The sequence below is a fragment of the Natator depressus genome, chromosome 1, assembly GCF_965152275.1.
Source record: "Natator depressus isolate rNatDep1 chromosome 1, rNatDep2.hap1, whole genome shotgun sequence".
In the NCBI taxonomy this organism is placed as follows: Eukaryota; Metazoa; Chordata; order Testudines; family Cheloniidae; genus Natator; species Natator depressus.
Window position 1 is genome coordinate 42847743 of NC_134234.1, and position 25470 is coordinate 42873212.

Sequence of the window (25470 nt, forward strand, 5' to 3'; positions counted from 1 at the left end):
AGTTCTAAAGAACTGCAGTATTCAGTTCAGTGTCCTTAGCTTCTTTCCCTTTACCTTTGTGTCTTAGTAAGGGAACCATGTGGCAGAACAGCAGCCCCTCCAATTCAACAAAATTTTGTAGGTATATTTTCCCATTCCACAGATTTTTACACCAAAGGGAATAACTCGGCCCTATATTTTGGTCCACCAAGGCTGCTTCAATGAAACCATCTTTGTTGCATGACCCATAGTAAATGCAGCACAGAAACTCTTTTAAGCAACTTTAATAGTACACGAGAACCAGAAAAGTGCTGAATCTGCTCCAAATGGCATAATTTCTGCTGTGTAGCAGAGAAACAACTTAACTTCTTGAACAATTTTGACTGAGAACCAAAAGAGAAAGAGAGAGAAGGAAAATAGTGTCTTTGGATGACAACCAATTTGGATGGATGCCTGATGAGATTTCAGCTGAATTAGAAAGCTCTTAAAAAAAAGACAGGCTAAAATGGCAATAGTGAATCACTGCTGAGCTAGCGGACTCTGTTGTAATAACTCACACATACCACAAGCTTGTGCTATTTACTTTTGCTTCCTTCCTTCCTTCCTCTCTTTCCTTCAGCCCATTTTTTTATTACAGCTTGCATTACAATTTAGACAATATGTACTATCTTCTCAGCACTTCTAATTAACAAATATTTCAGCCTGCCATATTACGTTTATGCTAACGTTAAAAGATTAGAAATGACACATATTCAGCAAACAAGGAACGCACTTAAGATACAATATTTGGTTGTCAATTAGAGCAAGGCACCATGACATTTCAGCCATTTTCTGTTGCTGGAATTTTATATATTCACAGCACATGCATAATCTAGTATCAGCCTCCAGAAATATACAATGAAATCTGCAACAGCAAAATCCCTTATTTGTCAGTCTTTTGTTTGGATATGTCTGCTCCACCTTTTTGGAAGGCAACCATCATTAAGCAGCCAATTTTTGTTGGTCCTTTGAGTGCATCATTGTGTACAATAATTTTAGGTACTAGAAGGAATTGTTCCTTGTAGTCTAAATATTTAATCTGATTATTGTAATAAGAGGGGGAATCAATACAGGTAGACTTCTGCACTAAATTATTCCCCTGACAATGCAAAATTTATTATAAATAGAGCAAATAGGTAAACTATGAATTCTAAATTGCAAATAAAATTGATCTCAAACAAATCTATAGATCCTAGCTAATGGCTAGTACTTTAACTGGTGCAAATCAGGTTAGCTCCACTGAAGTCAATGAAGCTATATCAGTTTGCACCAGCTGCAGATCTGGCATTTAAAAACTACTCCTCTGATTGCAGCATCAGAACACAGATTTAAATAAGGTGCTAGAAAGACCTACTTTAGGATCTGACACAGGTAATAGAGCTCCACATACACACTGAGAGAGCAGGGAGTTGACCTGAGTCATTCTATATTTTTGTTTTACATAGTTTTTTTCTTAGAGAAAAACACATCCGAACAGACTTGCAATGCAACTAGTAAGGCAAAGCATTCATTCCATGACCTTGTACTTTTAGACTAAGGAAAGGACACGTCACATATCATCTCCTAATCTGCTGTTCATACTCCTATCTTGAGCAATAAACCTGTGCAAACAGACTGTTCACGATTTGCAGCACTCCACCCAAAGTACAGTAGCAGATCCATATAGTAGTGCTTAATTTCTGTTTTCCAATACATGATGTTAAAGTACGGCTATTTTTAGGCCTAGATATGTAATCGGTAACATAAAGCACTTATACAACAAAGAACATAATCCTCCCAAAACCAAAATCATAATCTCACTCCCACTGGTGATCAGTTACTTGCTAAGTAGTCCCACTGATGTCAATCAGAGGACTCATACAAGCAATTGCTCACCAGTGGGAATAAAGGATTCATTATCTAGCAGGCAGCCCAAATCCTGCAAGCATAAGTATGAGTGTGACTTTTGACATCAGTGGGATAACTCACGTGTGTGCAGTATGCACAGGACTCAGGCCACTGGGCCCCAGTCCTGGTCTCATTTACACTGGTGCAACTCCACTGACTTCAAAGGTGTTACTCCTGCTTTGTACTGGTATAAGTGAAATCAGATTCACACACATTACTATCATCAGCATTTGTAAAGAGCACTACAGGTGTGCATACTGCTTCATGTACGGTGAAAATCACTCCATGCAGTGCGTCCAGCACACACCTATACACCATTTCAGTACAACTTAAACAACCACCACCTTTGGATGAATTTTAACATTTTAGGGGAATTAAAGGTCTCACTAAGGCTGTGTCACACAGGAGTCTCCAAAATTCTCCTACTGTTGATCTAGTTCTAAAGCAGCTCCATTAGTGCTAGCAATGGTGGAATCAGAAGTGTTTTGTATTTCTAGTGTAGAGAAGGCTCAAGGCTTTTGTCCTTGCTCAGAACAGGTCTAGATCACATAATGGTAAGAACACTGGCAGTCGCTCTACACTAGCGCTTGTGGCTAGCACCCGTGGAGAAGGCTAATGTTGGGAAATTTTCAGAAAATCCCTAAAGCAGGAACAGCTTGAGGGAGACCTTAACTCCTTGGAGTGCTGAGGTTTCACCTTCCCACAAAGTTTAAAAACAAAATGTCTTAAAAGAAAATTAGAGAGTTAGGCTAAAAGATCTGTTCTTGTACAGCAAATACTGTATTCAAATCTGTCCGCTCTTCCCTTCCCTCAGCACATTATGTACATCTAAAATTAAACTCTTTGGGGCCTTATATTTCTGTTTACACTGTCAAGTCACCAGGATTCTTCCAAGCACTGTAAAGGATAATAAAAATAAATAAACAATCACTGTTCAAGTAGAGCTCTAGTTATTTGCACTAAAGTGGAAGAATAAAGGTTGTATGGGGAACTAAACAATCCTTGTAACACTCCATTTATATATATATTTTCACCAATACAGCATTCCTAAAAATGCACCATCCTACATGAACACTTGCTAAGTCAGAGCCCCGTTATTACTTTCTATGACTATGTAATATCTCACTGTTAACCTCTTGTCTGTGGGCTGGCTGATCTCACAGACAGGGGTCAAGGTACAGCAGTTCCATAGTTAGGACCTCACTTGCCAATGTCAAACCAATGTATAACTCTACTAACTAAAGTGGAGTTATTACTGCTATAAGTATAAGTATTATTATTATCAGCGTAAACAAGATCAGCATCAGACCTTTAGCAGCTTAAATCTTAGCTCAGCTTTTATAGCTGGATAAGGACCAGCTCTGCAGTCATTCTTTAGGCCTGGTCTACAGTTAAAAGTTAGGTCAACACAGCTACATCCGTCAGGGGTGTGAACCGCCCTCCCCACCCCCAAGTACCGTTGCTATGCCGACCTAACCCCAATGTAGATGCAGTTATGTTGACAGAAGAATGTTTCCATCGATGTAGCTGCCATCACTCGGGGAGGCGATGGTCCTACACTGACAGAAAAAAACCCTTCAGTCAGTGTAGGTTGTATCTATATTACGGGGTTATGCCAGTTTAGCTATGGCACTCTACCAATGCCAGTGTAGTCTCCGTAGTGCAGACATACCCTTAGACAAAACTAGTGACTTCACACATTCAGTCCCGTGCATTGTCTTCTCTGGGTGTTTTGCCCGAATGAGCCCTCTCCTGCTAGATCTGTTGGTGTGATAGAGAATACTGGTCTACTCTTAAAAGATTTACCAGCATAACTGCTTTTAGGGGTGTTGCCAGTAAAACACCTACTGTAGACACAGTTGTACTGGTATACAAGTGCCTTATAGCCACATAGCTTATTCTAGTTCCTGAACCAGACTAAGCTATACTAGCATAAGCACTTGTGTACCAGTATAACTGTGTCCATAAGCCCTGAGAACATCAGCAAAGGTCTTTATTGTTACCAGATATGATATTGTGGGGAAGCAGCTAGCTTCCTATTCTCTGAAAGATTAGCCTTTCTTCAATCTTGCTTCAGGTATCATCAGGGTATAAGTTGATTCTCTTTTAAAGTCACATTAGTGATTCCATCAGGATTCAATTTATTACTCAAACATCAAGGTGTATCTGTGAGTTCATTATACTCCATAGCTATTTCTCACTAGAGCATTGAATTAACGGTTCTCAGCCTTATCTGTCTGGCTCCACAAGGAAACTATTAAAGCATTCCATTTCAGTATCTCCAAATTTTCACATTTGCTCCATGATGCACTGCTGAAGTTAGCACGGGCTAACACTCTCTTAGGCGATGTCTACAGTAGAGACCTTACAGTGGAATAGCTGTACTGATGCAGCTACGGCACTGTAAGATCTCTCGTGTAGCCGTTCTATGCCAACAGGAGAGCTCTCCCATCGACATAATTAAACCACCCCCAATGAGCAGCAGTAGCTATGTTGGCAGGAGAAGCTCTCGCACCGCCATAGCGCTGTGAACAATACCACTTATGCTGGCGAAACCTATGTCACTCAAGGGAGTGGTTTTTTCACATCCCTGAGCGACATAAGTTTTGCCAACATAAGTGATATTGTAGACATGGCCTTAGCTGTTTCAAACTCTGCCTCTTTCATTTCCAGTTTCCTCTTACTTTGATTCCCATGCACATGTAGCTATTCTTTGTACCTTCTAAAATATTGCTGTTTGTGTTGATGAATGTGCGGAGGTTTACAAAGCTAATCAAATGGTACTGTAACGGGGTAACTCACCACTCGTGAGTGCCCCCTTGGCCAAGTACGTTTGCCTGCACTCTCTCTCTCTCTCAGATAGTCCCTGCTATGGGATAGAGCAGTGCCCCAGGGCTCCCGCCCTGGAGACAATATAGTCGCCCTGTGGGGCTTCCTGGTTACAGCTCTCCAGCTGGGCCACTATAGTTCAGTTCCCTCTGTGGGTTGCCTCAGTGTCCAGGCCACTTCCTCCAGAGGCTAATGGTGGGGTGGGGGGGACCCAGGCCTGCCCACTACTCCAGGTCCCAGCCCAGGGACCCTGTAGGTAGTAGTCACCTGCTGTGTCCCTTTAACTATGTCACATGGCTTCTCTAATTCCCTGGGCCACTTCCCCGCGGCCCTGTGCCATCTTCACCCTTACCTCAGGGCCACATCCTAATGGAGTCTCAGCAACCAGCTCAAGGCTCCTTCTCGCTCTCCCTGGCTTCTGGCAGTGCTGCCCTGTCCAAGGTTCTGTAGCTCCATCAGCCAGCCATACCCCTGCCACACTCCTACAGCTCCAGCAAAGAACTGAACTCCCTCTGGCGGCCATACAGCAATTCTTATACTAGGCTGCTGGGCCTTGATTGGCTGTATCCCACACAGTCCCATTAGGCAGCATGGAGGACCTTCTCCACTGCCCTCTTTTGGGGTGGGGTGTGGCAGGGCCACGAGGCCTCCAGCAGGGAGCATCAGAGGGTCTGGTATACCCCATCACAGGTATTATTAATTGTCAAAGGAAAATTGACTCTGTCGTCGACTGTTTTTCTAGTTGTCAGTCATGATAGCATGAATGTAAATAAATACCCTTAATGTTACAACATAAGGACATAAGAATGGCCATACTGGGTCAGACCAATGGTCCGTCTAGCCCAGTATCCTGTCTTCCAACAGTGACCAATGCCAGATACTTCAAAGAGAATGAACAGAACAGGGAAATGATCAAGTGATCCATCCCCTAACATCCAGTCTCAGCTTCTGGCAATCAGAGCCTACGGGACAGCCAGCACATGGGGTTGCATCCCTGACCATCTTGGCTATTGATGGACCTATCCTCCAGGAACTTACCCAATTCTTTTTTTAACCCAGTTACACATTTGGCCTTCACAACATCCCCTGGCAATGAGTATCACAGGTTGATGGCATTGTGTGAAGAAGTACTTCCCTTCGTTTTAAACCTGCTGCCTTTTACCAAGACAGCCACCTCCTGTATGCCACCTTATATGACCTAGAGTCATGCTACAGGCAGCCTGTCTCAGTTTTTCATCTTGGACTATGCAAATAAAACGTCACACAGGTTTTATGTGGTCCAAAATACCCCTCCTTAGGGACTGGGTTTATTCATATAAAATGAACTCCACACAGAACTTAAAATCCCAGAACAAAGTCCATCCAAAAGTCCACACAAAACAAAGGTTTCTCTTCCTCCTCCAAGGCATTCCTGCCTGGGGCCTTTCCTGCTTTGGCAGGCCACTCCCAGGCTTTATTCTCTGCTAGAGTCTACTCACTTCTAGCACTCTCTGATCCTTGATCATTCCCCGCATTTTCCTGCTGCCCTTTACAGAGGAATTAGCTGTCCTTCATCAGGCCCCATCAGGTTCCTAACACAGTACAGGTGTGACTCCTTAGTAATCAGGGTTGACCAGCCCCAGGCCTTCCAGCCTTACAGGCATGCCACCCTGTTACAGTCCCTCAAGTTTTTAGGTAGAACAAGAATTTCAAGAAGTGTAAAGCATATCCTATATGGCCTAACCAGTTACAAACTAATTTAAAAGTTATAATGGACTGGGCCTTTAGCCTTAGTATTTTCATTGAAAAGGTTATTTAAAAATAAAAATAATCAGCATCATTTTTCTAACTTTCAGGGAAGCTAGAGATAAAAATCTAATAATGCCTATGTAAAAAAACAAAGATTAATTTCTGACAGCAACTTATAAGCAGGTTTAGTAAACTAAACTGAAGATAAAACTGCTGACTGAGAGTGGGTAACAAACAGATGAGAGCAGTTTGAGAAGTTTCAAAACTTAATGTTTTCACTGAAAACTTGCAGTAGATAATCCTTCACATCCTCACGTACATGACAAAAGGCTCACAGCAGACACTCATGTACTGTACAAACCAACAGAAAAAAAACCCAAATGTTATTTTATGTAGCTACTTGATAGTTCTGATAACTTAAATACGAATTTTAGTGTGTATTTAGTAATGTGTCAAAATGTATGAACCTTCTTATTCCCACAAACCCATTGTGATAACTGCTGACTATTTAAGTACTCAATGTTCCTGTGGAGTCTGAGAACTGACAAATACTAAGAAGTCAATAGTAATGTCAGAATAGGTTTTAAAAGCCATATGCCCCGGCACAATGTACATGAACATGTGGAAACAATGTGGTCATAAATAATTTTATCATCTACACTTAACAGTGAAAAGGTCAGATAAAGTGTCTCCACCCAGTTAAATTACAGGAGCTAACCTTTGCTCTTTTTCTTGTTGCTAAACAATGGCAGGAAACTTTAGCTGAAGCTCACACACATTATCACTGCTTGTTAAGGTCACAACTGTCATTTTATATTTGATGGACATGATTAATAGTTTATTTACAAAGGAGTAAAGGGTCGCAGATATAATCAAACTGATGACTGTGCAGGTTTTCAATTTCAGAAAACACAAAGCTGCTGCATTCTTTCAAAATTTCAGGAGCAACAATCATTTCTACAATAAGCCTGAAATGATACCAGTGCCCAGTAACTCACAGTTGACTAGGTCTGGAAGACAGGCAATTTTCACTAGATTTTAGTGTTGGCATAGTCAATATACCAATTGTTACCATGCAGGTGAGTATTTTTTACTTTAGACAGAAACTACAACAATCAAGATTTTGTTTGCATCTTTTACCATGATTTAATCATCCGCATTAAACATTCCCATTTCATACACAAGATAAAAGTGTTCAGGTTTCCCTTATGGTTAAATGCAACTCCCACAAGCATATCCTTTCTCTCCCCTCCCAACTCTCCACCACCAGTACTGTCATTTAAAACAAGGAAGGCTTTTAAAGCACTGGAATGAAATCGGTCTTTCCTAGGAAGTGCAATCAATATGTGATTTAATCTTTCGGATCCACCCACCATATGTGGGGGTGGGGGGGTGGGGGGGGAAGGGTGTTTAGCTGAACACAGAGATCAAATTCTACTCTTAGGGTTTGTCTACATTAAAAATGTTTTGCACTGGTTTAATTGCTAGTCATGCTTATGAAACCACAGTGAAGAAAATGGGGTTGCACGCAGTGCTTAATTTGTCATGAAAGAGGTGCTGGGGCTAGGGTGACCAGACGTCCAGATAAAATTGGGACTGACCCAATATTTAGTTGTTTGTCCCACGTCTTGACCAATCTATGGTTGGGATGCCATTTGTCCTGATATTTTGGCGTGGGGCTGGAGTGGAATGGTCACCCTAGCTGGCAGGCTCCCTACCTGGCTCTGCACAGCTCCCTGGAAGTGGCCAGCAGGACCCTGCAGCCCCCAGGCATAGGGGCAGCCGTGGGGGTGCTGCACCCGCCATGTGCTGCACCCGCCATGAACGCCGGCTCTGTCGCGGGCAATGGGAGCTGTGGGGGCGGGGCGCAGACCTCCTTGGCCAACCCTGACCCTAGGAGCCAGAGGGACCTGCCGGCTGCTTTCCAGGAGCTGCCCCAGATAAGCGCTGGCAGGACCCAGCTCACGCCTGGTACCTCTGGCTCCTAGGATCAGGAGTGGCTGGGGGCATTGTGCGCTACCCACAAGTCCTGCCCCCGCAGCTTCCATTGGCATGGTTCCTGGCCAATGGGAGCTGCAGAGCAGCACTTGTAGCAGACGCAGCACGTGGAGACCCCCCTGGCTGCTCCTGACCCCAGGAACCAGAAGGACCTGCCAGGTGCTTCCTGGGAGCTGCCCCAGGTAAGTGCCGCTGGGACACGGATCTTCCCCTCCCCCACTACCCAGTGCCCTTCCCCACAGCCCCACCACCACAACTACACAGTGCCCCACACAGGTCCCCACTACCCAGCGCCCCAACACACAAATCTCCCCTACTGCCCAGCACCCCCAACAGGCCCCCCACTGCCTAGCACACCAAAACACACAAACCTCCCGCACTGCTGCACTGCCCTCAATCCCCTCACAGCCCAGCACCACACCACAGACCTCCCGACACTCACTCCCCCACGTCCTGCCCTGGCCGCACTCACCACCCCTGCTGGGAGGTGGGGTGACTGTCAGCTGGGCTGAGCCAGCAGCATGGCCAGGGCCGGTCCTGCAGGAAATCACTCTGGCCCCTTGGGAGCAGCGCTATCAGCCAGGCCAGGGCCTGCCCCCACCCCTGCCAGGCTCCCTCAGGACCCACTTGCCTAGAGGGGCCCAGCCAAGCCCCCCCACACTGGCCGAGACTGACCCCACTTCTGCACTGGTCCCAGGTGGCTCGGCTCTGGGGAGGCAGGCAGGGCCCCACGGGGGCGGGTATCAGAAACTGTCTGGAGCTGCAGCTACACTGGGGTCTGGTCAGGGCAGAGAGGAGCCAAACAAAACCACCACTCACTGCATGGCATGCAGGAGGCAGGCTGTTCTGTATGGATCCCGATTCACCAGCTCTCTGGGGACACACACAGCAACCACCACACCTGATTGTGTGTGTGTGTGTGGCACACATGCACCCTGAGGTGCTGGGATGGATGGACAGCTCCAGGAAGGAGTGCCAATCTTTAAAAAAGGGAAGAAGGAGGATCCTGGGAACTACAGGCCAGTCAGCCTCACCTCAGTCCCTGGAAAAATCATGGAGCAGGTCCTCAAGGAATCAATCCTGAAGCACTTACATGAGAGGAAAGTGATCAGGAACAGTTAGCATGGATTCACCAAGGGAAGGTCATGCCTGACTAAGCTAATCGCCTTCTATGATGAGATTACTGATTCTGTGGATGAAGGGAAAGCAGTGGATGTATTGTTTCTTGACTTTAGCAAAGCTTTTGACACGGTCTCCCACAGTATTCTTGTCAGGAAGTTAAAGAAGTATGGGCTGGATGAATGTACTATAAGGTGGGTAGAAAGTTGGCTAGATTGTCGGGCTCAACGGGTAGTGATCAATGGCTCCATGTCTAATTGGCAGCCGGTGTCAAGTGGAGTGCCCCAGGGGTCGGTCCTGGGGCCGGTTTTGTTCAATATCTTCATAAATGATCTGGAGGATGGTGTGGATTGCACTCTCAGCAAATTTGCGGATGATACTAAACTGGGAGGAGTGGTAGATACGCTGGAGGGCAGAGATAGGATACAGAGGGACCTAGACAAATTGGAGGATTGGGCCAAAAGAAACCTGATGAGGTTCAACAAGGATAAGTGCAGGGTCCTGCACTTAGGACGGAAGAACCCAATGCACAGCTACAGACTAGGGACCGAATGGCTAGGCAGCAGTTCTGCGGAAAAGGACCTAGGGGTTACAGTGGACGAGAAGCTGGATATGAGTCAGCAGTGTGCCCTTGTTGCCAAGAAGGCCAATGGCATTTTGGGATGTATAAGTAGGGGCATAGCGAGCAGATCGAGGGACGTGATCGTTCCCCTCTATTCGACATTGGTGAGGCCTCATCTGGAGTACTGTGTCCAGTTTTGGGCCCCGCACTACAAGAAGGATGTGGATAAATTGGAGAGAGTCCAGCGAAGAGCAACAAAAATGATTAGGGGTCTGGAACACAAGACTTATGAGGAGAGGCTGAGGGAACTGGGATTGTTTAGTCTGCAGAAGAGAAGAATGAGGGGGGATTTGATAGCTGCTTTCAACTACCTGAGAGGTGGTTCCAGAAAGGATGGTTCTAGACTATTCTCAGTGGTAGAAGAGGACAGGACAAGGAGTAATGGTCTCAAGTTGCAGTGGGGGAGGTTTAGGTTGGATATTAGGAAAAACTTTTTCACTAGGAGGGTGGTGAAACACTGGAATGCGTTACCTAGGGAGGTGGTAGAATCTCCTTCCTTGGAAGTTTTTAAGGTCAGGCTTGACAAAGCCTTGGCTGGGATGATTTGATTGGGGATTGGTCCTGCTTTGAGCAGGGGGTTGGACTAGATGACCTCCTGAGGTCCCTTCCAACCCTGATATTCTATGATTCTATGATTCTAAGGAGCCCCAGCCCACATCGTCACCAGTATATGTCCAGGGAAAGAAATAGGTTGGGGAGGAATAAAGCCTGTGGGTGTAGGGGGGAGAGAGAACTCCAAGAGGGGACAGTGTGAAAAGCACAGGGAGGCGGGGAATGGAGCCCAGGAAGCGGGGAGCTCTGAGGAGGGGGGCGCCTGCTGGAGCCCAGGAATTTAGGAGGCTGGAGCCCATGAAAATGGGGGGCCCACAGGGCGTGCTGCAAAGGGGGGATGGAGCCAATTGGGGTGGGGGCCGCTGGAGCCCCTGAAGCAGGGGATGGAGCCTATGGGGGGCAGAGTCCGCGGGGTGCTGGCTGTGTGAGGCAGCTGGGGGAGAGGAGCAGTCCTCCCCACACATGGACTGCCGCGGGATCTGAAGCTCTCAGACTTATACCACTGCTGCCTTTCGCCAGTGGAGTCTCTATCGCTCTGGGAGGGGGAAGGCTGCCTGCTGTGTGCACATTTGAACCTCGCCCCCTCCTCGGTGCATGCCCCCACGCTGCTGCCAAGGGCCTCGTGCCGCCACCTCGGAGTGCACACGCACCGGGGGTGTAGCAGAGCGTGCTCAGGCTACTAATGCTCCAAGGGCAGGAGTGGGCTCTGCACCGAGTGTCCTGGCCCCCTGTGCAACAAGCAGGGGAGGGGTGGGGTCAGGGGACAGAGAGGAAACAGCGGCTTTGGTGGGGCCTGGGACCGCTGCGCAAGCTGAGCAGGCCACACCAAGGCCCCTTCTGAGTGTGGGCTTGACGTCACTGAGTTTCCATTGTAAAGCTGGTACTGGAAAGAGCTGCCCTTTCCTTGAGGCTGGAAACAAAAGTCACGCTTCAATTCAGCTGTCATCTGCCAGCTTTTTGCAACCAGGCTTAGTGCTGCACTGGATCCAAACGTGCTCTTGGCAAAGGAGCTTTGGGATCCGACTGATCCAAAGTGAACTGAAGTCACCTATTTATTTTAAGGGGCGGGGCAGCACTCCCAGAAAACTCTGCCATCCAGGAGACTCACTCTGCAACGACAACAGAGAGGAAAACCCACCCCAGCCAATTGAGCCCGGGCAGCTGCTGACCCTCAGCCCAGCCCGAGGGCTGAAGTGCTCCAATGGCTCTCGGCACCCAGGGCTCTGCACTCGGGGTGCTCTTAAGAAGGGTGGGCAGGGTAGCTCGTAGGGAGCCATGGCTAGCAGAGCCGAGCAGGGAGTCCCCCGCAGCCAGCTCTGTGGATGCAGTGGAAGGGCTAGAACTGCTGGCTCTGAAATTAGACGCGGCTCTGAGTTCAATGGGGGAGGTGGCTAGAATTGGAGTTGCCATTTCCAAGCTTTTCTTTCCCCACCTGTTTTTGCCCAGGGGAGGCGGGAGTAGGTGCCTGCAGAGGTAATAGCTGCATCCTCCCCTCAGCAGAGTGTGTGCAGACCAGCCCACCTAGCTCATGGCGGAGCCAGGGAAAGGAGGTGCCTAGCCATACTGGGGGCAGGGCTGTGGCTAGAGCTCTGCAAGTGCTGATTCCGTCCAGGGCAGGCTGGGGCTGAACACAGTTATGCTGCTGCACAGGTCACTTTACTCACACTTGGGAGCAGGAGCTGCACCTGGGGGTGTGCCTCTGATTGATGTATGACCAGGACACCATTTGTCCCGATAAAATTTAGGTAAAATTAGGTAAAATTTAGGTAAAATCAGGTAAAATTTAAAACTTGGTTGTGAAATAGACAATTAGTCGATTGGGGATGTCCTATTTGTTAAACCCGATTGCGCTCTGTTATCTGCTGGCAGTTTTGGTTTTTCAGGTTGTTTTCAGGTGTAACACAATTTAACGTAGGGATATGTAGTTTACAGTTCTGAACCACAGTGCGTACCATAGCACAAACTACAGTGGGCGCGTAACAACACAGAAGAAGCACAGAGACTGCGTGGTTCTTTTCAGTTGCTAGCTATCTAGCTAACGGTCTTCCGCCAAAAACCCTGCCCAAAACGGCACTGGCAAGTGAGGAGCCAACTACCAAAAAACAAAAAAGACAGTGCAGATACAGGACAGAATGGGAAAACACTTACACCCAGATTCGGAAATCCTATGAGTGTGATTCAAAAGCCTTTCGTAAAGCCTGCAGGAAGGAATTTAGCATTCGCCGTGGCGGTGAGTCTGATGTTAGGCATCATGTCAGTTCAAAAAATCATGAACAAAACACCAAGACTCCCAAGAGCAATACTCTGGTCTCAAATTTTTTCAGCAGCCAAAGGTCATTGCTGCTGAGCTAACTCAAGTTTACCACACAGTACTCCATCACACTCCTATTGCCCGTGTGTCTGTGATCTGAAATCGGCGCCTATCTTGTATCCAGATTCAACAATTGCGAAGCACATCAGCTGTCACCGAACTAAAGCGGAGGCACTGATCAAAAACGTGCTGTTGCCGCTCTCGACAGAATTTTCAAAAGCCCTCAGCAAGCCAGACGATCCCGATTTCTCAGTTGCCACAGACGCATCTAACCGTGTAAGCAGCACAGCGGCCTCAATAGGCCAGACAGGAAACTGCGTGCAGCAACTCCGGGAGTGCTTGTGTTTAGCTGTGAGGTCACAGGAGCCCCTTAAAAATTACCTGGAATTGCAACTCTTCAGAACTTCACAATCAGCTGAACCCAAACCTCTGACAGCCAGGAAATGAAGAGTTAAGGCACACACCAACCCTGCAACGCAACCTCTATTCGACATTGGTGAGGCCTCATCTGGAGTACTGTGTCCAGTTTTGGGCCCCACAGTACAAGAAGGACGTGGATAAATTGGAGAGAGTCCAGCGAAGGGCAACAAAAATGATTAGGGGTCTGGAACACATGACTTATGAGGAGAGGCTGAGGGAACTGGGATTGTTTAGTCTGCAGAAGAGAAGAATGAGGGGGGATTTGATAGCTGCTTTCAACTACCTGAGAGGTGGTTCCAGAGAGGATGGTTCTAGACTATTCTCAGTGGTAGAAGAGGACAGGACAAGGAGTAATGGTCTCAAGTTGCAGTGGGGGAGGTTTAGGTTGGATATTAGGAAAAACTTTTTCACTAGGAGGGTGGTGAAACACTGGAATGCGTTACCTAGGGAGGTGGTAGAATCTCCTTCCTTGGAAGTTTTTAAGGTCAGGCTTGACAAAGCCCTGGCTGGGATGGTTTGATTGGGGATTGGTCCTGCTTTGAGCAGGGCGTTGGACTAGATGACCTCCTGAGGTCCCTTCCAACCCTGATATTCTATGATTCTATGAACCTTATCTGTCCCCCTTGGAGCTGGAAATAGCCACTGAGAATGCTTCGGTAATATCGATGCCATATGTAGATATGAAAGAGGATGATGAGAAGGTGCTATTGTTTGTGTTGTGTTCGAAAGGTAACTGCAGCATTTATCTGCACATGCTCTGGCTGCATTCACTGGGTTATGTGTAGCTGTATTGAATGGTGGAGGGATTAGTTGGAGCGGGTTGGAAGAGATGTTAGTGTGCTATGAGAACAGGCGTGCACACCTTGAGGGATCAAGTTTGCCTCATTTCAGCAGTGCGTTCTGTAGGCTGTATCAGTAGAGGTGCGCTGATTGTCAGCTGTCTAGTGGCATGCAGGGCTGTGGTCTCTATGGTTAACAACAGGTAAATGAAGACAGTGTCTCAGAAAGGACCTTTGGGCAAAAGTGAAGGGGTGGTAAAATTTTGCAAGTCTAAGGTGGTTTGTGTGAAGTAGACTCAGTGTTTGAGTGTAGGCAGCTCCTGTTTGCCATGCTTGACATAAACCCAAAGTTTGCCTCTGCATAGAGGAGTTAGACTTTCTCTTACAGAGCTCGTATGCTCTATTCCCCAATATCCTGTAGCATCTGCATGGGTAGTTCTAGTATGTGTGTTATTGGTGTGTTGGGCATTGCTCATAGAGGGAGGAGTTCAGATTGCATTGTGGGCGTGGTGTGCACCTTAATTATTCATTTCCTAGTTGTCAGATGTTCGTTCAGGGGAACGAGAGATTGTGGAAGGGCATAAGACACCACCGCGCAACCTTAACTGCTTTAATGAAGATTTTTGTAAGTAAATTTCCTAGGTGGTGTTGCTGTGGTGATGTTTTCTTTGTTTTACAGAAAAAGACCTTATATTTGTAGGGGATAGTGTTGAGATAGGGAAGTATAGTTATTATGGGGGTTTCTTGGTGAAAATGAGGCTAGATAACAGATGCTATTTGGTTCATAAATGGTCCTATCACTGCCTGCACACTTTGTTATCATTTAATGGTGATAATGGTCATACTATAGAATTTTTTTTATTATTATTTTTAACATGGAGATGCTCACTGGGTAGGGAGAGGAAACACAGACATGGGTTATTTCAAAATATATTGAACAGTTTATTGCATGTAGGTTACCCTAACTTTAAACAAGTGAAAGGAGAACAGTATCTTTCCTTCTCAACCAAGGCCTTTGCCCCATTGTCCCATGCAGCATATAGCCCCCCCCCCGCCGCTTGGCATTTCTACATCCCTTCCATTCCCCATCCTTGCATCTGCAGCTACAGCTGACTCTTAGTAGAATAGGAGGCTAAGGGCTTGTCTACACTGGCACTTTACAGGACTGCAACTTTCTCGCTCAGGGGTATGAAAACACTCCCCCCCCACCCCACCAACTGCTGCAATTTTCAGCGCTGTAAAGAGCCAGTGTAGCTGCACTCCCAGCGCTGGTAGCTATTCCCCTTGTGGAGGTGGGTTTTTTAGAGCACTAGGACAGCTCTCTCCCAATACTATGCCGCGACTACACAAGCCACGTTAAAGCGCTGCCACAGCAGTGCTTTAACGTTGCCAGTGAAGACGTGCCATAAGAGAGGTATGAAGTGGCCCAGGAGAGGAATACAGCCTGAAACAGCAGCTCTGAGAGGTGCGAACTGCTTCATGCATCTCAGCCGATGTTTCCATCCTCCCTCCTGGGGGTAGATCTACAGTGGGCCACTGAACACATCAGTGTAGACATTACCTATGCTGATGGGAGGGATAATCCTCCCATCAGCATAGGCATTCCACATCCATGAGAGATGGGTAGCTAGATTGATAGAAGAATTCTTCTGTCAATCTAGCACTGTCTACAGTGGGGGTTAGATCATCCTACCTACACCCCTGAGCGATGTAGATAAGCTGACAATTTTCTCCTGTAGATGAGGCCTTGGCTTCAGCAATGTGGTTGGCTGTTATGAGCTGCAAACTACAATCTCAGCGCTGTATACTATACCACACACTGAACATGTGCATTCCACTCCTCACTCATCTATGCATTGTGTGTGTGCCTGTTTTATGCCATAAGCTTGCCTGTTCTCAGCTCCCTAACTCCTCTCTGCACTGTGTGCCTGTTCCATGCACTGAACATACTCATTCCCAGCTCCGCATCCTAGGCTCAGCACTGTGGGGACATGTTTTGAAAGGGAGACAGAAAGGGGGCGGGTATAGAAGGGAGGACATTCAGCAGGGCTGAGCTGAAGCACTTTTATATCCTCCACCACACAGCTTACCCACAACTCCTCTGCCCTCACTCTCCCTCCAGAAGCACCATCATCAGGAGGGAAGAGTGAGCCTGGAACCACTCCCTCACTGCTGGAGAAGGGGAGTTCTAGGTTCCTCCCCTAATCAGGAGGCAGCCATTTGGGGGTGGGGGGGAGGGAGGGCACAGATGACTCCACTTCCCTTTCCCGGAGCATGTCACTGTCAATATGCTCAGCTTTCCCCCTTCCCCACTATGTTCCTACTCTGTCAGCACATCTCAGCTCCCAGTGCGCAAAGCCCCTCTGAAGACCATCCCTTATTCACTGAGGTAGAAAAACTATTTTTCTGGAAACTCAGTTCTCCATCGGAGCTCTAGCCACTGAACTGGGTTTTCAAAAACACGGCCTTTGAGCAATCCTTGCACTGCTAAGGATTGTTGTGTAGGGATATGCTGGCCCCTTACCAGCTGTGCTGGAGAACAGCCCTAAGGTTGGCAAAGGGGCAGAGCCATCACCCTGCATCCTCCCAAACTCTACACTCCCTGCACTGATCCAATGCACCCCACAGTCCCACTCACTGCCCCAGTCCTGCTTATTCCCTAGCTTGGCACCAAAATAGTTATAATGATCTGAAAATATTATGAGCAGCTCATGTTGTGGGGAATGTATAGCGTGAAACCCTTGACCAAAAGACCCTGCAACTTGCTTTTCTTTGATCACATTCAGTTCTACTGTTCAGGAAAGAGTGAAGGACATGAGCTGTGACCGCATTACTCTTGGCTCTTTCATCTATTTAATTAATGCTAATTGCTTTGACAATACTTGTAAAGCAAAGTCAGAGTCTGCACATAGGATTTAGAGCACTTCAAAGTATTGCTCTTAAACCAGAAATGTTGGTTTCAGGGCAAGACTTCCAAAAGGAGACACTGTTTAATGCAGGTAGAGAGCAACTGGTGTGCACAGCACATGCTCTCTCAAAGCTGCCTAGGGCTCAAATCCACAGTGCCTGGGTGCAGCTCAAGTTCAATAACCACAACATGTCACCTTGAGCCTCCCAGTCACTGTGACAACAGACTGCCTGCAAATCTTCTAGCTGTGAACGGAGTCTTGTCTTGCTACACATGTGCATTTCACTCTCTTAGGTAGATCTATGCTGCAGCAGCTAAAGTGACACAGCTATGTGCTGCAGATGTGCTGCCACTGTAGCACAGACGTTTCCTACATCAAGGGAAGAGGTGTTTCTGTTGATATACATAATCCACCTTTCTGAGACGCGATAGGTAGGCAGGCAGAATAATTCTTCCATCTACAGTGAGGATTAGATTGACCTAACTACTGCGCACGGGGTGTGAAATTTTTCACAGCCCTTAGCAATGTAGCTAGGTCAATCTACATTTTAGGTGTAGACCATGTCTTAGGCATGACTAGTATGTGCCAACCTGGAGGATTAGAGCCATGGTTTGAACCCCAAATGTGTACAATAAAACATTAGAAGAACAAGGTGATTTTGTAAACAACTGATTTTGGAGGGGGCTATATCTCAGGAGCCAATTGCTCAGATGACTACAACTTTGGGTCACTAACCCTGTCCTGCACCCTCATGAGGCACAGCAAATTTCAGCACAGTCCAAGTCAGCACGTGGATTTTAGAGCACATAGAATAGTTAACCTGTAGACAAAAAGCATCACTCAATCTTAGTTACACAGAGCTGCAATTGCTATATTTTAGATTTATAATTCTTCATTGTCCTGCAGGTAGAGCACTGTGCTTGGATTATAATAAAGTTGATGTACAGTTTCCCCAAATTACCACTAAGGCTGCTTAAATGGAGTAGTTTGTGCTGTCATGCTTGTGGTAGACAGAGCCTATGCAGAGAGTTTGGTCTCCTCTGCTGTGACAAATTTAGAACAGCCAACTAATTTCAGCAACTTCAGTGGTATGTGTGAGTCCACAATCAAGCCAGTAAAGTGCTGTATGTCTGCCTGTTACAATTTATAATAATGTGTGCATCTTAGAATAATAGAATTGTAGTACTGGAAGGGACCTCGAGAGGTCATCTAGTCCAGTTCCCTGCACTCATGGCAGAACTAAGTATCTTCTAGATACACCATCCCTCACAGGTGTTTGTCCAACCTGCTCAAAAAAATCTCCAGGGATGGAGATTCCACAGCCTCCCTAGGCAATTTATTCCAGTCCTTAACCACTCTGACAGGAAGTTTTTCCTAATGTCCAATCTAAACTTCCGTTGCTGCAATTTAAGCCCATTGCTTCTTGCCCTATCCTCAGAGGTTAAGGAGAGCAATTCTGCTCCCTCCTCCTTGTAACCACCTTTTACGTACTTAACAACTGTTATGTCCCCTCTCAGTCTTCTCATCTTCAGACTGAACAAACCCAAGTTTTTCAATCTTCCCTCATAGGTCATTTTATCTAGACCTTTAATCACGTTTATTGATCTTCTCTGGACTTTCTCCAATTTGTCCACGTTTCCTGAAATTCAGACCCTAGAACTGAACACAATACTCATGCTGATTAGGCCTCAACTGGGAGTAGAGCAGCATTCCTTCTTGTGTCTTGCTAATACATCACAGAATGAGGTTTGCTTTGTTTGCAGTGTTACATGGTTGACTTATATTTAGCTTGCGATCCACTATGACCCCCAGATCCCTTTTAGCAGCACTCCTTCCTAGGCCGTCATTTTCCATTTTGTATGTGTTCTACTGACTGTTCCTTCCTAAGTGGAGTGCTTTGCATTTGTCCATATTGAATTCCATCCTGTTTTCTTCAGATCATTTTGAATTTTAATACTGTCCTCCAAAGCACTTCCAGTCCCTCCCAGGTTGGTATCATCTGCAAACTTTATAAGTGTACTCTCTATGCCATTATCTAAATCATTGATGAAGATATTGAACAGAACTGGACCCAAAATTGATCCCTGTTTGACCACACTCGATATGCCCTTCCACCTTGACTGTGAACCACTGTAACTACTCTCTGGGAACTGTTTTCCAACCATTTATGCACCCACTTTATAGTAACTCCATCTAGGTTGTATTTCCCTAGTTTGTTTATGCAAAGGTCATGCAAGACAGTGTTAAAAGCCTTACTAAAGTCAAGATCTACCATATCTACCGATTTTCCCTCCCTCCGCCCCCTCCAAGAAAGCTGTTACGTTGGTTTGACATGATTTGTTCTTCCATGGTGCTAGTTACTTATCACCATATTATCTTCTATTTGTTTGCAAATTGATTGCTTAATTATTTGCTCCATTATCTTTCCGGGTACTACAGTTAACCTGATTGATCTGTAATTCCCCACGTTGTCCTGATTTCCTTCTTATAGATGGACACTATATTTGCCCTTTTCCAGTCCTCTGGAATCTTTCCCATTTTCCATGACTTTTCAAAGATAATCGCTAATGGCTCAGATACCTCCTCAGTCAGCTCCTTGAGTATTCTAGAAAACAGGCGCAGACTTCCAATTGTCCTGCGGGGTGCTCGACCCCCACTCCATCCCCTCCCCCAAGCTCCCACCCCCGCCACTTCCCATCCTGCCACCAGCCCTGCCCCCATTCCACCACTTCCTGTAATGCCCCTGTCCTGCCCTGCCTCTTCCCGCCCCCTTCCCCAAGCACGCCCCATCCCCGCACCTCCCCCTCCCTCCCACATGCCACGGAACAGCTGGTAACGTGGGTGGGAGGCACAGGGAGGGAGGGGGACAAGTTGACTGGCAGAGCCGCTGACAAACAGGAGGCACTGGTGGGGGAAGGGGAGAGATTGGCTGCCAGTGGGTGCTAAGAACCTGCTAATTTTTTTCCGTGGGTGCTCCAGTGGTGACTTGAAGACATCGGACTTGTCGAAGTAATTTTTAACTTGTTCTTTCCTTATTTTAGCCTCTGATCCCACCTCATTTTCCACTGGCATTCACTATTGCTACAAACCTTTTTGGTGAAAACTAAAACAAGTCATTTAACACTTCTGTCATTTCCACATCTTCCATAGGGTTCATCTTTAGGGAGGCCAAGAGCATTGGAAATATTCCAAACACATCATCATACTTAATCATACACGGATGCCAGCCAAAAGAAAAAATGTCTGCTACAAGTGCTACAGAAAAGCATAATGCACAGGAAACTAGATCTCAGCAAGGGCAGCAAAATCCTGGTATCTGGGGGGAATTTAGGTCTTGTCTACACACAAAAACGTCACCAATTTAACTAAATAGATTTAGTTACATTGATGCAATCCTCTTGTGTGGACACTATTAAGTCACTCTCAGTTATAGCTGAAAAAACTGACTTAAGCTGATTGAAGTGTCCCTACAGGGAAGCTGTGCCAATTTAGTTAAATCAGGACAATTTGCATGTGTAGACAAGGCCTTAATTTTCAGTTCTAGTCACAGATATAGATTAACAAAGTTTTATGGAGTTTATTTGCTAGTTCTCTGATAAGTACTTACTAATTGACTGAGTAGGGCAACTAAGGCCTAATCTACACCTAAAAATGAGATCAACCTAGCTGCACTTAGGGCTCTGAAAAATTTCACACCCTGTGAACATAGGTCAACAGACACCCCGCTATAGATGAGCTAAATTGATGGAAGAATTCTTCTGTCAACCTAACTACCCTCTCTCAAAGAGATGGATTAACTACATTGACAGAAAAACCCCTCGGTCAATACAAGAAGCAGCTATACTATGGTGTTATTGTAGTGTAGAAATATCCCAACACTAGTCTATTTGACCTTTAAACAACTTTTGCCAGTCCTTTGAAAACGAGAAAGCTAAAAAGAACACAGGAGTCAGCTGAGTTTAAGAGAAACAAGGTGCTCAGATCGGACATGTAGAGACACCAAGGAAGTCTCTTCCATTAAGGGACAGATCCTGCAAACCCTTGCTCACATAAGTACTCTGTTTTTAGTACTACAGTTGATCTACATTAGCCAAACATGAGTTGCCCCTCAGCTTGGTTGGAAGTACTTGGGTAAGGACTGCCAGGAGTAGGGGTTTGCAGGATAGCCCTTACTGCCCACCGATCCACGAAACACAGTGGACATCTGTAGTGAAATCGACACAGATACATGCTCTAGGGAGTACCCAAAATGAGAGAGAGAGATATTGCCTCATAACCTTCTGCTTCCTGAATTTAGCAGCTGAGTAGGGCCCCAATCCTTCATGCTGATCTGCACAGGCTGACATTTGAGTTCAAGGGGCTCCTCCCAGATGCAAGAGTTTGCCTCTGCAGAACAGCTTGTAGTCTCATGGCTTCGATCACCCATAACTCACTGCAAGCAAAAACACATTTGGGAAAAGTGCGCTATGTCCTTGTCACCCAACTTATGGGAGAAGGAAACAATCAGGTGCTGGAAAAGGAAGAGAAAGAACAACAGATCCAGAAAAGGCTGTAGCAGAGCTACGAGCAATAGTGCTAGTAAGTACGATGATGCAGATTTGTCTGTTAGAAGACAAATAGATTATCCAAGTAGGTATCTCATTCCCTCTGCCCCATATCAAGGCAATTCCTCAACGTAAAACTATCCGTTGAGGTGTTTTGACCTTCCTAAAAGGTATACCCAAACCATTTAGGTAACAAGCATTTAGGTAACTTTCAGGGGTTTATCTCAAACTAACTTACCTAAGAACAGCTTGGGGCCTGAGGCAAAGGAACAGGTCGATTATGCTTAGATAGTCTAGTCTGAAACTTAGGTAGACTATGTTAGATATAGGCCTGTACCACGAAGTTAGAATCTGGATATGAACTTTCCCCAAATTTGCTGGGGCTCTGTGGGTTTTGCCTGGGCGCATCTCTGTTCAGCATGATGTATATTGTATATTTAATTGTGATCACAGAATCCTAATGGATGCATTGCATAAGTGTACAGATAAGATACAGTGAAATTCTGAACCTTTGGAGGCTTGCCCATCAGCGTGTTGTATTTATCATTAGGACTCCATCCTAAGATTTGTGTGCTTGTGCTATCCAAAGTTACATCTTAAATGATAGCTTATTCTGAATGCTCTAAAACTGCCACACGGGCATATATTTTTTTTTTTGGGGGGGGGGGGGGGGAGAATGCAATGCTGTAATGGACAGATAGAAAGCAAAGCCAAGAAGGAATCCTAGTCAAAAGTTCAAACCAGCATGATGCCACGTGGCATTCAGGGTAGAGCCTATTGGCTGAATAAGCACAGATTTAAAGTATTTCTGACATCTGAGGAGACTGTAAACTTGGGCACAAAGCTAATGCCATAGCTCCACTCTGCTGGGAAATGTGGAGGACAGGAAAGAGGAACAAAGCCTTCCAAAGGAATAAGAGGAAGAAAGCAGAGCATGTTCTCTCTTCCATGGCAACTCAGGGATTGTCTACACTGACTGGTTTCAGAGTAGCAGCCGTGTTAGTCTGTATTCGCAAAAAGAAAAGGAGTACTTGTGGCAGCTTAGAGACTAACAAATTTATCTGAGCATAAGCTTTTGTGAGCTACAGCTCACATCCGATGAAGTGAGCTGTAGCTCACGAAAGCTTATGCTCAAATAAATTTGTTAGTCTAAGGAGCCACAAGTACTCCCTTTTCTTTCTATGCTGACTGTAGCACTTAGTGAAGCCACACTATCTATGCTGATGAGAGAGCTTCTCCAGCCAGCGTAAGCAAACCTTGTCCCCGAGAGGCAGTAGCTATGTCGACAGCAGAAGCCCTCCCATTGACATAGCATTGTCTACACCAGAGGTTAGGCCTGTATAACTGTGTCACTCAGGAGTGCAGAAAATCCACACTGTGAGCGATGTAGTTATACCAACATAAGTTGGTAGTGTAGACCAAACCTCGGAGTGGCTACGATTTTATGGCTCTGGATGCAGTGACGAGTAGATAGGAATAGAAGGGAAGAGAAAGTTTCCACTCACCCTGGAGGGCACGTTCCACTCATTATTTGTATCCAGCTATCCACCAAGTTAACACTGTTCCTTGCATTATTAGCTCCCACTCCATGCCTGTATCCTTCTCACAGAGACAGGAACATTTCTTTTGTGCAGGCATGGGCATGGATGCCCTGAGGCTAAGAGGGCTATTAGTCAGAAACTCCATTAGATTTTCCTGGGTTCTTCATCTGCCTCTCGTGGCTATTACCATCTGATATGTCTCAAAATACACAACTACCACTAGTGCAGGATGTGCATTTCAGTTTAGACAACTGAAGGAGGAGATAAACTGCAAAGAAAACTCACAGAAGTACTTTACAACCTCAGGAGTAAAAATCATAGTCAATATTAACATCAAGATTTGGTTATTTTTAGATAAGTGTCAGAAAACAGGACATAATGCAATATTAAATATAATTTAGTAATAACCTGTTTGACTGATGTACACACACATTGAAACCCACGTCTTTACAGCAATGCAAAGTTATTTTGGGAGGGGAAGGCAGGAGTTTGGATTCAGTGCTTGATGATGTCATTGTTATAGTTCACCACTAGATGGCAGCTAGGTAGCATTAATTCTGTCATTTAACTGCTACATATAGTTTCCAGGAACTGCAACTGACATACATAAACATACATTAGCATTCTCATGTCTTCAGGCTGTTAAAAAGCATCTCTACACACACACGCTGGGTGTGAAAACTGCAGAATGAAGCGGACTGGTTTGGGCATCCCAAGAACTTCTAATGAGAAACTCTTCTACTGCCCTGATGCATATACATTATTACATGTCATTTCCCAATTTTACCATAGTTCTGAGTATCACAGTAATCTAAGCTATTTTTAATTGTATTACTTTGTCCAGAAGAATGATGATGCTTATAATGAATATTTAGTCACTTTTTTGCAAAAAAGCATCAGGCCTCATTAACGTAAGAAATCCTCACCCATCTCAAATCTATAATTTGACTAGCTGAGACTTTTGTGATTTATAATTAATGCAAAAAGAAAAGGAGGACTTGTGGCACCTTAGAGACTAACAAATTTATTTGAGCATAAGCTTTCGTGAGGTACAGCTCACTTCACTGGATGCATTCAGTGGAAAATACAGTGGGGAGATTTATATACACAGAGAACGTGAAACAATGGGTGTTACCATACACACTGTAAGGAGAGTGATCAGGTAAGGTGAGCTATTACCAGCAGGAGGGGGGTGGGGAGGGAGGACCTTCTGTAGTGATAATCAAGGTGGGCCATTTCCAGCAGTTGACAAGAACTAATGCAGGCACTCCACATTTTTGTAGACAGTATAAGGTTCATTCTGACAAATAGGAGGCAACAGAACATATCAGTCTTCTGATTTTATAAACTTTTCATCTGGGATACAAAAGCTAGAGATGTTATGTACAATGTTTTGTTTTGTTTTTGGGCACACTGGTGCAGTTAAACCAATGTAGTTGTATACCCTTAGCACAGATGTGCTGTGTCAGCCTAAACCATGACTTGTGCCAGTTGTACTTTGAAAATGAGGCAAGTCACAGTTTAAACAGGTTGCAGGATGTCTTACACTAGAGTTCTGCACTGATGCAGCCATATCAATGTACCTGTACAAGTGCAAAACCCCCACTGTACATAAGGCCTTAACTGTGTCCCATTTACTCAAAAATGCAGCAATATAACTGGCCACATCCATTGACAGTGGTAAGTTTTTAACTAGGCGCAATGAAATCCATTATAGTTAGTAGCAACATATTAAGTCTCCACCCATCATTTTAAAAACATTAATAGATAACTAGAGGTAAAATAATTGACTGCTTTTGAAATATGCCTCCAAATATTTCATTAATTTACCAACAATCATTGCCAGTAATGCACAGTAAAAACAAACTGGAGGTTTGATTTACGTTGTGCCTTTCACCCCATTGTGCTCTACAAACATTAACATTTTTTGGTCCAAAGGAAGAGTGCGACCTACTGAATCAATGTGACTGCACGGAGCACCACTTAAGTGTTCTTCAGCAATCTCCCAGCCAAGAACTGACCCAGCCAGTCCTGACTTAGCTTGGAAAAATCCAACATGATCACATCACAAGGTGGTATAACTCCAGGCCATAATAAACTGCCCTTGAAAATGTACTTGAACAGCTTTGCTGCCAACACTTTAATATTAATATACACAGGGAAAAATAATTTGATGTTAGCTTCCAAACCTTTAAAAAAAAAAAAAATCATTG

The 25470-nt window shown here is 45.4% G+C and overlaps 1 protein-coding gene across 5 annotated transcripts in view; it reads right to left on the reverse strand.

Moving 5' to 3' along the window:
* Positions 1-25470, reverse strand: part of SPATA13 (spermatogenesis associated 13) — a 127089-nt gene that overhangs the window by 50103 nt on the left and 51516 nt on the right. The window lies entirely within an intron of this gene.